The following is a 10,958-nucleotide window of genomic DNA, read 5'->3' as shown; positions in this document are numbered from 1 at the left end:
TCCTCGGCCGACCCCAGGGAACACAGTCCCACCTCCTCAGGCCATCTCCCGTGTCCTGTGCCTGACACCTTCTCCAGCGGCTGGAATGACCGCCACCAGAGGACAGCCAGGGTTGCTGTAAAGCTCCTTGGCTTCCTGCCTTTGGTAGGACAATTCCAAGGGGCACCAGATAGACTCTCAGAGGGTCCCTGGTGCACCGAGCTCCTCAGGCCCACCCACCATAACTATCTCATGAACCCCCCCACCGCCCGGTTTTGGGATTCCTCCCACTCCTGTTCCCTCATGTACATCCTGGAACAACTTCCGAATAAAAGATGGACACCTACCTCTCAGGACCCGCTTCACGGGGGCCTCGAGCTGCAAGTAAATAAAGGACAGTGGGCTGAACCGATGGCTGGGCTGGATCACGAGGAGGTGAAATGAACGGCCGCAGAGTGGATGCACCGGTGTCTCTGTGATCACACTCTACTAGGACTGTGCAGCCACCTTCTCTAATCTGCTGAGTAGAAAAAATAAAATTAGGGCCCTCCCTGATCATTTCCTCTTGTGGCTACCGTATTCATTTGCTTGGGCCTCGTAACAAAGTACCACAGATTGGGTGGCGGGTGTGAACAACAGAAACGGACTTACCGTTCCAGAGGCTGGAAGTCCAAGATCAAAGGGTCGGCCGAGCTGGTTTCCCTTGAGCCTCTCTCCGTGGCCTGCAGATGGCTGCCTTCTCCCTGTGCCCTCACACAGTCTCCTCTGAGCATGTCTGTGTCATTTCCTCTTTTACGAGGGCATCAGTCCCATTGGATTAGGGCCCACCAGTTTGACCTCATTTTACCTTAATTGTCTTTTTAAAGACCTATGTCCAGGTAGGGCACGGCGGCTCGTGCCTGTAATCCCAGCACTTTGGGAGGCGTTCAAGACCAGCCTGGCTGACATGGTCTCTGCTAAATATACAAAAATTAGCGAGCATGGTGCCACACACCTGGAGTCCCAACTACTTGGGAGGCTGAGGTAGGAGAATATCTTGAACCCTGGAGGTGGAGGTTGCCGGGAAGCAGGGGCAGTCATATTCTGAGGTACCTACCTTCATCAGCACTTCATCATATGAATTTGGAGGGGGACATAATTCAGGGCTAGTCATTTGATTTGGTGGCCACCATGGGCTGACCTGTAGACAGCAGGGGACCCTCCAGGAAGGCACTCTCTCCCCAGGCATCGTCTTCCTCGCCTCAAATGTCAAGGTCACTCTGGCCATCTGTTGCTCAGAGCTTGCTGTGAGCTTAACCCACACTGGGGTTTTAAAATTTAAATCCCCCTGCATAATATTAATCCCTGCACCTCCTTCCTATTCCAGCTCCCAAAGAAGGCGACAGTCATTGAGACGCGGCCACCGGGTCCTCCCGCGGGCGAGCTCGGGCTCTCAAGGTGCAGAGGATCTGGCGTGGTTTGCATTTGTGTTTTAATGTCCTCCAACTCCAGAGCATGTCCCCGAGCGAGCGCCGGAGAGGCCTGAGCTCTCCACCTGCGTCTGCCTGACACAAAGCTCCGTTTGTGTCCCTGCGGCTGCGGGGAAATGTCTACCCCGCGCCACCTCATCCCCCGACAGGCCGCAAAAACCCCAGCCCGAGGTGAGGCTCAAAACAGGCCAGGCCGCGCGCTGCCAAGCCAAACACAGAGGGAGCGGTGCGAGCCCAGCAGAGAAACCAGATTCCCTGGAAATCGCGGCTCCCCGCCGTCTGGAAGGCGGCCCCAATAAAGCGGCTCCGGAAGGCCCGAAGGACCCCCACGGCCCTCATCTTGATGGAGACGCCAGTAAAAATCTCAGAACCTCCAGCCTGCAGGCCCCGCAGGCACGGCCCCGGGCTGTAAACCGGATACACGCAGCTGGGGAGCAGGAGGGAAGAGGCCTGCTCCCAAGAAAGGCCACCAGCCAGCCGGGCCAGGCCCGCGAGTAACCGAGACGCCTTCAGGGAAAGGCAGGCAAGGCAGGCTGGACGGGAGGGGAGCGCGCGGCCGAGGCGCAGGCTCGAACCAGGGCCAAAGCTGTTAAATCCACGGGAACTTCAGGATGGAGTCATGACCGCCCAGCAACTGCAGGTTCCTAAAGAAAGCCGGGGGAACCCGCCTCAGGAAGCAACAACAGACCCTGTGGTTGTAAACTCAACTCGCAGGGCACCTTAGAGACACAACTGTGCTCCAGACAGAGGAGGGAGACAGAGATAGAGTGTGTGTCTGAGTGTGTGTGTGTGTGTGTGTGTGTGTGTGTGTGTGTGTGTACCTGAATCCATGGGCAAAGGCCAGACCAGTTACGCATACATACATTTGTGCACATATTTGCAACTGTGTATTGGCGGCTGTCATGGAGGCAAATGCACAAATGTGTGTATTTGTGCGTCTGAAGCACTCCCAGATTAAACAAATAAAAATACAGGATGTCTGGCCGGGCGTGGTGGCCTGTAATCCTGGCACTTTGGGAGGCCGAGTTGGGCAGATCACAAGGTCAAGACATAGAGACCATCCTGGCCAACATGGGGAAACTCCGTCTCTACTAAAAATACAAAACTTAGCCAGGCATGGTGGCATGCACCTGTAGTCCCAGCTACTCGGGAGGCTGAGGCAGGAGAATCGCTTGACCCTGGGAGGCAGAGGTTTCCGTCAGCCGAGACCACGCCACTGCACTCCAGCCTGGCGACACAGGGAGACTCCATCTGAAAACAAACAGGATGTCCAGTTAAATTTGAATGTAGGCAAAAAAAGCAAATACAAATGTAAATATTCCTAAATATTGCCTGGGACGTATTTATGCTAAAACGTATTCACTGTCTATCTGAAATTCAAATGTAAGTGGGTGTCATATATTTCTCTGGCAACCTATATGTGCATGAATGTCTAAATTTAGAGTGGCCATGACATTTGAGATCGCAGAAGAGGTCTTTGATAAAGAGACAAATACATACATACACATGCTCATCCCCTCTGCCTCCTTACACACACATATAGAAAATGATACTGTAATAGTCCTCAAAAGTTCTCCTAACAGGTGATTAGTCATTCTTTGTAAGAAGAACATTGTGTGCCTTATATGGCATGGTTGTAACCTAAATGCATTTAACTTGCAAATTCATCTCCAGGGCCTTGCAGAGAGCGAGGCGTAGCACATGCAAATGGTGTGGTTATGTCCACTGCTGCTCCACCCAGATTTGCATCTGCACTCCCTCCATCCTCACAGCCCTAGACACCACCCCAAGGGGACCACTGGCTGTCCAGGCTTCTCTAGGGCTTAACGTCATCCATTTTTTTTTCTACCCTGTGACTCCGAAAGGTAAGCCAGCTCCTTCGTTTGGGGCATCCCGCAGAGGCAGAAATCTGTTGGAAGGGGATGGAAATAACTGATTTGAACTTTCTGGATGCCAGAGGAACTGCACATTCAACACAAAGACTATTTTTTCCCTTCGAAAATGGTCTGAGCTTGCAAACTCCCAAACACTAAGTCTTCCAAGGATAACTTATTCAATGGAATCACTACATGCCCCACTTGACGTAATAAACAGTTCCCAGGCCCTTCCTTAGTCTTTTCCTGGGTAAGGATGTAAAGGGCAGCAGCTCTGGCGATGTGTGAGGTGCAGGTATGATGGGTAGGAAGACGGGCTGTCAAACTAGACTGGGCCCTAGAAATCCTCTAGCTGAGGGTTCTCAAGCTGGCCTGGCTGGTCAGCAGTGCACAGTCACCTTTAAATGTTTAAATTTTGTGCTTGCAGGCAGGGCATGCACCCTCCATTTTCACCCCATCCTTTCCTCTCTATGATCTGAGAACCGGCTGTTTACTATGCGTGGGCCGCCTGCCTGCTCCTGCACGGGACAGACTCCCTCCATGAGGAAGCTGGGTCCCACACAGTTGGGCTGGTAGCAAGGCAGGGCGGGAACCCAGGTCTCCAATTCCCAAGCCGGGGCAGGACTCTGTTTCTCCTCCACTCTGCAGCCCTCAGGCCATGGAAGAGTGAGTCCTGCTAGCTGAGAATGCAGAAGTCAGGCATAATCCATCTGGCCATGTCACCTTGGGAAGTCTCCCCAGCAGGGTGATGCTACTCTGAATCTGATCAGGCAGAACTTAAAGGGTTACCCTGACCCTGCTCTATTTACAGACCTTGATCCCAGCTCCTTCATTTAATTTGGTTTTTGTTTTTCTGGTTTGTTGTTGTTGTTGTTGTTGTTGTTGTTGCTGGTTTTTTTTTTTTTGAGATGGAGTTTCACTCTGTCGCCCAGGCTGGAGTGCAGTGACTCTATCTCGGTTCACTGCAACAACTACCTCCAGGGTTCAAGCCATTCTCCTGCCTCAGCTTCCAAGTAGCTGGAATTACAGATGCATGCCACCACACCCAGCTAATTTTTGTATATTTAGTAGAGACAGGGTTTTGCCATGTTGGCCAGGCTGGTCTCGAACTCCTGACCTCTGGTGATTTGCTGGGATTACAAGGGTGAGCCACCACGGCCTGCCTCAGCTCCTTCCATTCCACTGATTGGAATCCCAATCATCTGCAAAGAAAAGAGAAAGAGAAGAACCACATTTTTTTTCTGTGGGAGTATTTTTTGATAACCAGGGATCCCGTGAGAACCCACTGTTAAATTTTCAACCACAATAAATATTAAACTTATATGCTTAAATAAATTATATTAAAAATGTGGCAATAAATACTCAAAACTTATCCCTTCATAATTATGTCATGAGATTTTACAGTTACCTATGCTGTCAAGGATGTGGATGTTTACTGCATCTGTGGAGCGGTGATACTCCTTTTTTTTCTTTTCTTTTCCTTTTCTTTCTTTCTTTTTTTTTTTTTTTTTGAGATAGGTTCTTGCTCTATAGCCCGGGCTGGAGTGAGGGAACACAAGCACAGCTCACTGCAGCCTCCACTTCTCAGGCTCAGTTGATCCTCCCTCCTTAGCCTCCCAAGTAGCTGGGACTATAGGCACACACCACGCACACACCACCACCCATGGCTAATTTTTGTGTTTTTTGTAGAGACAGGGTTTTGCCATGTTGCCCAGGTTTGTCTCGAACTCCTGGGCTCAAGTCATCCACCGGCCTCGGGGTAGTAATGTTATATAATGGCATGCTATTGTGCAACTGTTTCTGGCTTCACGTTCAATAACATCACACACATTAGTAGCTTGAAATATGTCACTGTGGAAGTATATACACCGTGGAAATTGGCAAGTGCTACAAATGAGACTTTGATTTATTGTTTTATTGATTATCTAGACTTAAGAAGGTGATGAAGAAAATGTTAATGACCAAGATTATTAGAGGACAATTTTCAAAAAAGGCTAAAATTATGGCTCTCAAGCAGGTATAAAATGAATACAAGTCAATTATTTTCCCTAGCTCATAATGAGGAATCAGTAAGAAGTTACCGCTGGGTTAAATGAGGATTTGCCTTGCACAGATATTCTACTTGGTAAAATTCATTTGCATAGCCCCAGATAGGTAGTGGAAATCTTTCATGTCCACATTTGCTTAGCTGTGGACATGAAAGATTTACCCACTATCAATTTTCTATAAGTTAACATATCTGTGGAGTTGTAAAATAAAAAGAGAGACAAAGGCACACATTTAAAGGAGATCACCCTTCTTAGTATATACCTCAGAGTTGTTTAACCCCCATGGCTGGGTGCCCCATGCCATCTCTAGTGTGTACCTGTCCCCAGATGCGTGCGCCACATACTAGGGAAAACACTGAGAATGCATGTGCCTGGGACCCTGGCAAGAGGCATTTCCTTCTTTTCTTCTTTCCTGTTGAGTGAATGAAATTGATAGTGCACTACCTCTGATGAAAAGACAGCCTTCAGTAGAGTAATTACTCATTCAGTTTCATGAAATCTTGTAGAAACCAGATAAATCATCATATCCATTTCACTAGACAGAGAAACTGAGGCACCAAGGAGCAGAGTGACTTGTAGGGGAAAATACACACGGCTCATTGTTGGGCCATCCTGTCAGCAGAAAAGGAAGAAGAAAACGGTTATGTTGATCCTTACGCAGAAGAAATCATAAATCTCTCTCACACTGGCTAAGATAGGAAGTCAAGCTGAATGCTGATTTGCAGATGTTGGAAATCAAATTGCATTGCCTGTAATGGAATCCTAGGCATTTGTAGGGTCAAAAAACAAAGTAACCAAACACACACACTTCTTTTCTTTTCTTATGCAATAGTACCAATAACACAGTGTTAACCCAAATCACATTTCTTTATTTTAGCTTCAGTTACCCTGAAGAAAATTCCAGCCAACAACAGCCACATTGTTGTTTAAGTAAGTTGACGCCAGTTTGGCTTTGATGTGAACTGTGAATTAGACATGGACACTTGTATTTTATTTATAACAAAATGCTTTAATTTATTAAGGGCTGATGATTGTTATGTCAACTATGTATAGTTTTTGGTAAATCTCCCATCACCCACAATGAGGATGTTACTAGTATTATACCTATTTGACAGATGAGTAAACTAGATTTAAAGCAGCTCTTTAGCCAGCAAGTGGCCAAGCTGGGGTTTGAACTCAGCACTCCAAAGCCAAAATTTCTTCTAAAACATGTGAAGAGCCTAAAGCAACATGGCACTGAACTTACCAGGAAATATCAAAGGAGTCTGCAGGACTGAGCCTGCAATATGTCTGCTCTGCCACAGGTGAGTGTATGAATATAAAGGGAGTGCTTGGCGACCCGACCTGTGGCCCCTGGCTGATGACCCTGGCCTTGACCCTCTGCCGTGTTTATGCTTAGTGACTACAGATGGTCAGGGTCAAGAGCAGCTTGGCTTCATGGGTGATCCAGTTTTGAAGGCAAACAGAGCTGGGCTTGCATTTGGACTTTATTATTTACCTGTTATGTAGATCTTTGACCTGGGACTACCTCTCCCCGAACCCCAGACTCCTCATTAAAACCTGTGGCTGCAGCTGGGTTTGGTGGCGTGCCTGTAATCCCAGCACTTTGGGAGGCCAAGGCAGGTGGACGACAAGGTCAAGAGCTGGAGACCATCCTGGCTAACATGGTGAAACCAAGTCTCTACTAAAAATACAAAAATTAGCTGGGCGTGGTGGCGCATGCCTGTGGTTCCAGCTACTTGGGAGGCTAAGACAGGAGAATCGCTTGAACCTGGGAGGCAGAAGTTGCAGTGAGCTGAGATTTCACCACCACACTCCAAGCCTGGCGACAGAACAAGACTCCATCTCAAAAAAAAAAAAGTGTGGCTGCAGAAGACTTCCTTCACAGGTGCACTGTGAGCATGAAATGAGCTAACATGCATGGTGGCATGCAGTGAGGGCTGGATGATGCCAGCTCCTTTCCTTGCCACTTGGAAATGCAACCCTAACAGCTCAGAGAGAGAGGGCCCGCAGAGAAGGTCATCACAAGGTCAGCAGCACCTTGCAGGTGTTGGGGCGGGGGAGCGGGGCGGAGAGAAGGGACCAATGCTTTCACCTTCCTGCTGCTGCTGGATTTTGCCCAAACCCAATTACTCAGGCAGGGAAGAGAGTGTCATCCTCCTTCCTATATGAGGAAACTGAGGCTCGAGTTGAATAACCAAGTATGAAGCCCCACCACTGCCCCCACACCCTGGTCATTCGAACCCCCTTCATGGATTTGCCACGTCCATGTAGCCCCCGTACTGCTGTTTGCTAAATATGAGCCCTCAAGTCTACTTGGCTACTTAGTTACATTCATTGTCAAAGGAAACTTGGCTTTACCACCATACATGGGAAAGCAGCTTTGTGACTGCAGCCATAATGAAGGATATGATGGAAGTAAGTCCGCTTTATTAAATTCCAGCTGAACACACTGTTGCCCCTGAACCTGGAGCCTGCCTGCTGTTGATTAAAAAGGAGATAAACAGAAGTCAAAGAAGCGTTCAAGACAAAGTAGCAGCAAACAGAGACTCTCTTCCTGACTTCACAGCAAGCCAACTGAAAAGGGAAGAATGACTTCATATGTGTCTGTGCTACCTAAAGGTACAGTCCCTTCTGCACCATCAAAATCAACTCTGGGCTTCTAAAGTCTCTCCACAATGGGAAACACTGACACACGTGGTCCTACTTTGGGCTCAGAACTGTTGAGTGGCTTGCCAGTGGTAAGAGGGCTGAGAGGCAGCATCTCAGGCTGGCCTTGACCGCAGATCAAAGCTGTTTCCACTGCTCCACGGGTCCAAAAATGCTGGGGTCGGGGGGTGTGGGGGGCTTTGCTTGCTCAGAATTTCCATTTCCCAGACTCAGCAGCTATCAACTTTTCTCCTACAGATTGTTTTAGAAATGGGTCTGTCTGGCCACCCGCCAACACACACACACACACACACACACACACACACACACACACACACGGTTTGACGATGGCACGTTCATGTCTCTGTGTCCACCATTCTGTGACCCTCAGCAGTGCTGGTGTTTGAAAATCCTTCATTGTGCTGGGACTGTCCTGGGCACTAAAGCATGTCTGACAGCATCCCCGGCCTCTGCCCCCTGGGTGATGGTTGTCTCCTTCCAGGAGTGACAACCAAAAATGTTTTCTGGGGGACAACCTCCCTCCCCCACCCCGCTTTAAAGCACTGCTTTTGATGGAAAAAAATGTGGTTTTTAGTCCCTGGGGGAAAAGCCTACTATTAGTGGGATTTAGTTTGTTTATTTTACTCTTTTTGAGAAGGACTTAACCTTTTTAGATACATTTCTAAGTTATAGTTATTATTCTTACCTCCTGACTAAAGATTAATAAAGCACGGGAAAAAGGGCATTTACTGTTGACGTCACTAGAGGCCAACTGAAAGCCAAGATGATGGGCCAGAGGGTAGAAGAGGGAGGGAGCAGATAGGAGGAAGGAAGGAGGGAGGAAGGGAATGACCACTGAGTAAGCATCCTCCTGGGGGCTGGACCTCCAAACATCGTCTCCTTTCACTCAGATTCCCACAGGCAGGGTTGGATAAGGAAGCCAGACTAGCAAGGTCAAAGGGCAAGCAAGTGGCTGGTTGGGTCCTCTCTCTGGCTGGGAAGCCCACACTCTCTTTTCTGAGGAGGAGAGTCAGCTCCAGGACTCAAGGGACTTGGAGCTCAGCTAGTCCAGGGACTTGGATTCAATTGTGATGTGAATTCCCTGAGGGCATCAGCTAATGTCACTGGAATCCAACCTGTCACCAAGAAGACAGGGAAGAGGTAGACCTAGTGGATGTAGGCGAAGAGGGGCCAAGAGGGCTTTAAGTCACGCAGCCTGCCTCTCAGCCCTCTGCACTGCCCACGGCTCAGTCAGATCGTCCCCCTCTGCTTATGTGCACAGATGGGCTGGCCAAAGGGTGCTAAGAGAGATTAGCAAGGCAGGTAGTCAGCTGTCACGAACAGAGCCCCAGTGGGAGATGCTACAGGCTTAGCATGAGGTCATCTCAGACCCCTGGATCTTTGTCTTCTATTCCTCTCTCCTTCCAACTTAGCAACCCACTACCTAATTGCAGCCAGCAGCAGACGTCTCATGGACCAGCTCCTTGCACCTGGAAAACCAGAGATCACACACAGGGCACCCCTCAGGTCAGAGAAGCCTGCTGAAGTAATCTTAACCCTGCTTGGGTGATAAAGTCCAGCTCCCAGAGCAAGAACCACATTTGCTTATTTCATTAAACAGCATGAAAAAGATTCAAGACTCCTTCCCAAGTGGCCAGCCCCAGATCACAGCACGCCCCGTTACCCTCCTCACCTTCTGCAGAAATGCCAAGGACTAGAGAGGTTCATCAATTGTGATGGAAATTCTTCCTGGGTGGATGTTTGTCTCTCGCCAGGTTTCTCTGCATGCCAGATGCCCAGGCTCGCATCTGCTCCATGGCACACTTATTCAGTATGATCTGAAAGGAAGTTGTTGGCAATCTGAGAAATAGGAACCCTTCCCGTTTCTGAGACGAAAGGACTTCTCAGGTGAGAAGCACATTTACATACATACCCCCTTCCGAGTGCTCCAGGGCCTTCAGGAGGGCAGGTGACAGTGGAGGCTGTGGCTCCGATTGCGACACAGAGCCGCCATCTACTCTCCTGGAGCCAGAAAGTCAGCTGGCCTGTTTCAGATAATAACTCCGCTAATTTGTGTGGAGCGCTCTCTACTTTTGTTTCCCAAAGGAAAGATGCCAGAGATGGGAAGATGTTAGAGAAACAGAAGAATGAACCCGGCTGAACTAAGAAAGGCAGTGCTTGGCAGGATATGGAGAGGGTAGCGCCTCTGGTCAACACAATAGGATTCACCTGGGAGAGGGGCCAGCTCTGGAGCTTTGCGAGACGCTCCTCGGCCAGAAGGATCTGCCAGGTCCTGGCAGCTCAGTGGGGCCAAGGTTCCGGGGCCCCTTAAACTCTGCAGACTGTCCAGTAGGGGGCACTGTTGCCTCCACACTGGCAGACCTCAAACATCTGCTGCCCCTGGTGTGCCCCTCCCCAAGGTGTGGAGTGGGAGGTAGTCTCCAGCCCTGAAGAGACTCAAGGAGCCTACCTGCCTGCAGGCCACCCCAGGCCCGCCTACCTGGCAGAGCCTGGGTGACATCCTGCATCCTTAGGGATGACAGCAGCAATCCTTACAACTGATGTTTACGGAGCACCCACTAAGTGCCTGAGGCTTTCACTGTGTGACCTCACGGAAATTCCGCAGGAACCCTCTGACTGAGGCATTATTAGTTTCACTTTCCAAGTAAGAAAGGCAGCTTCAGAGCCCACGCAGTCCACAAGCCTCAGAGCTTAAGCATCTCGGGTCTGTCCAGGTGGGAAGTGTGGGCCCCTTCCGCTGTGCTGCACAGCCTCAGATCCTGGGGTTCTAGAGGGCTGCCTGGCCCCTGGGATCCATGGCTGGGCGTGGATTATCTCGCAAGCGTGTGGGCTAGGAGCACAGCGCAGTCAGACGCCTGCCCCAGGTTTTGCAGACACAGGAGGTAGAGCCAGGATTTGAGCCTGGACTTCTGAGATCC

The 10,958-nt window shown here is 49.6% G+C and overlaps 1 long non-coding RNA gene across 1 annotated transcript; it reads right to left on the bottom strand.

Moving 5' to 3' along the window:
• Window positions 1-496: 496 nt before the first annotated feature.
• LOC141583591 (uncharacterized) lies at window positions 497-9,862 on the bottom strand. The gene is made up of 3 exons (XR_012516251.1): window positions 9,713-9,862; window positions 4,136-4,524; window positions 497-2,699 (listed from the first exon to the last, which is right to left on the bottom strand). It is a non-coding gene; the product is annotated as an uncharacterized LOC141583591 (long non-coding RNA).
• Window positions 9,863-10,958: the final 1,096 nt, after the last annotated feature.

This window comes from Saimiri boliviensis, chromosome 2, assembly GCF_048565385.1.
Source record: "Saimiri boliviensis isolate mSaiBol1 chromosome 2, mSaiBol1.pri, whole genome shotgun sequence".
Classification (NCBI taxonomy): Eukaryota; Metazoa; Chordata; class Mammalia; order Primates; family Cebidae; genus Saimiri; species Saimiri boliviensis.
The sequence above is the reverse complement of the archived record's forward strand: the minus strand, read 5'-3'. Positions and strand labels throughout refer to the sequence as shown.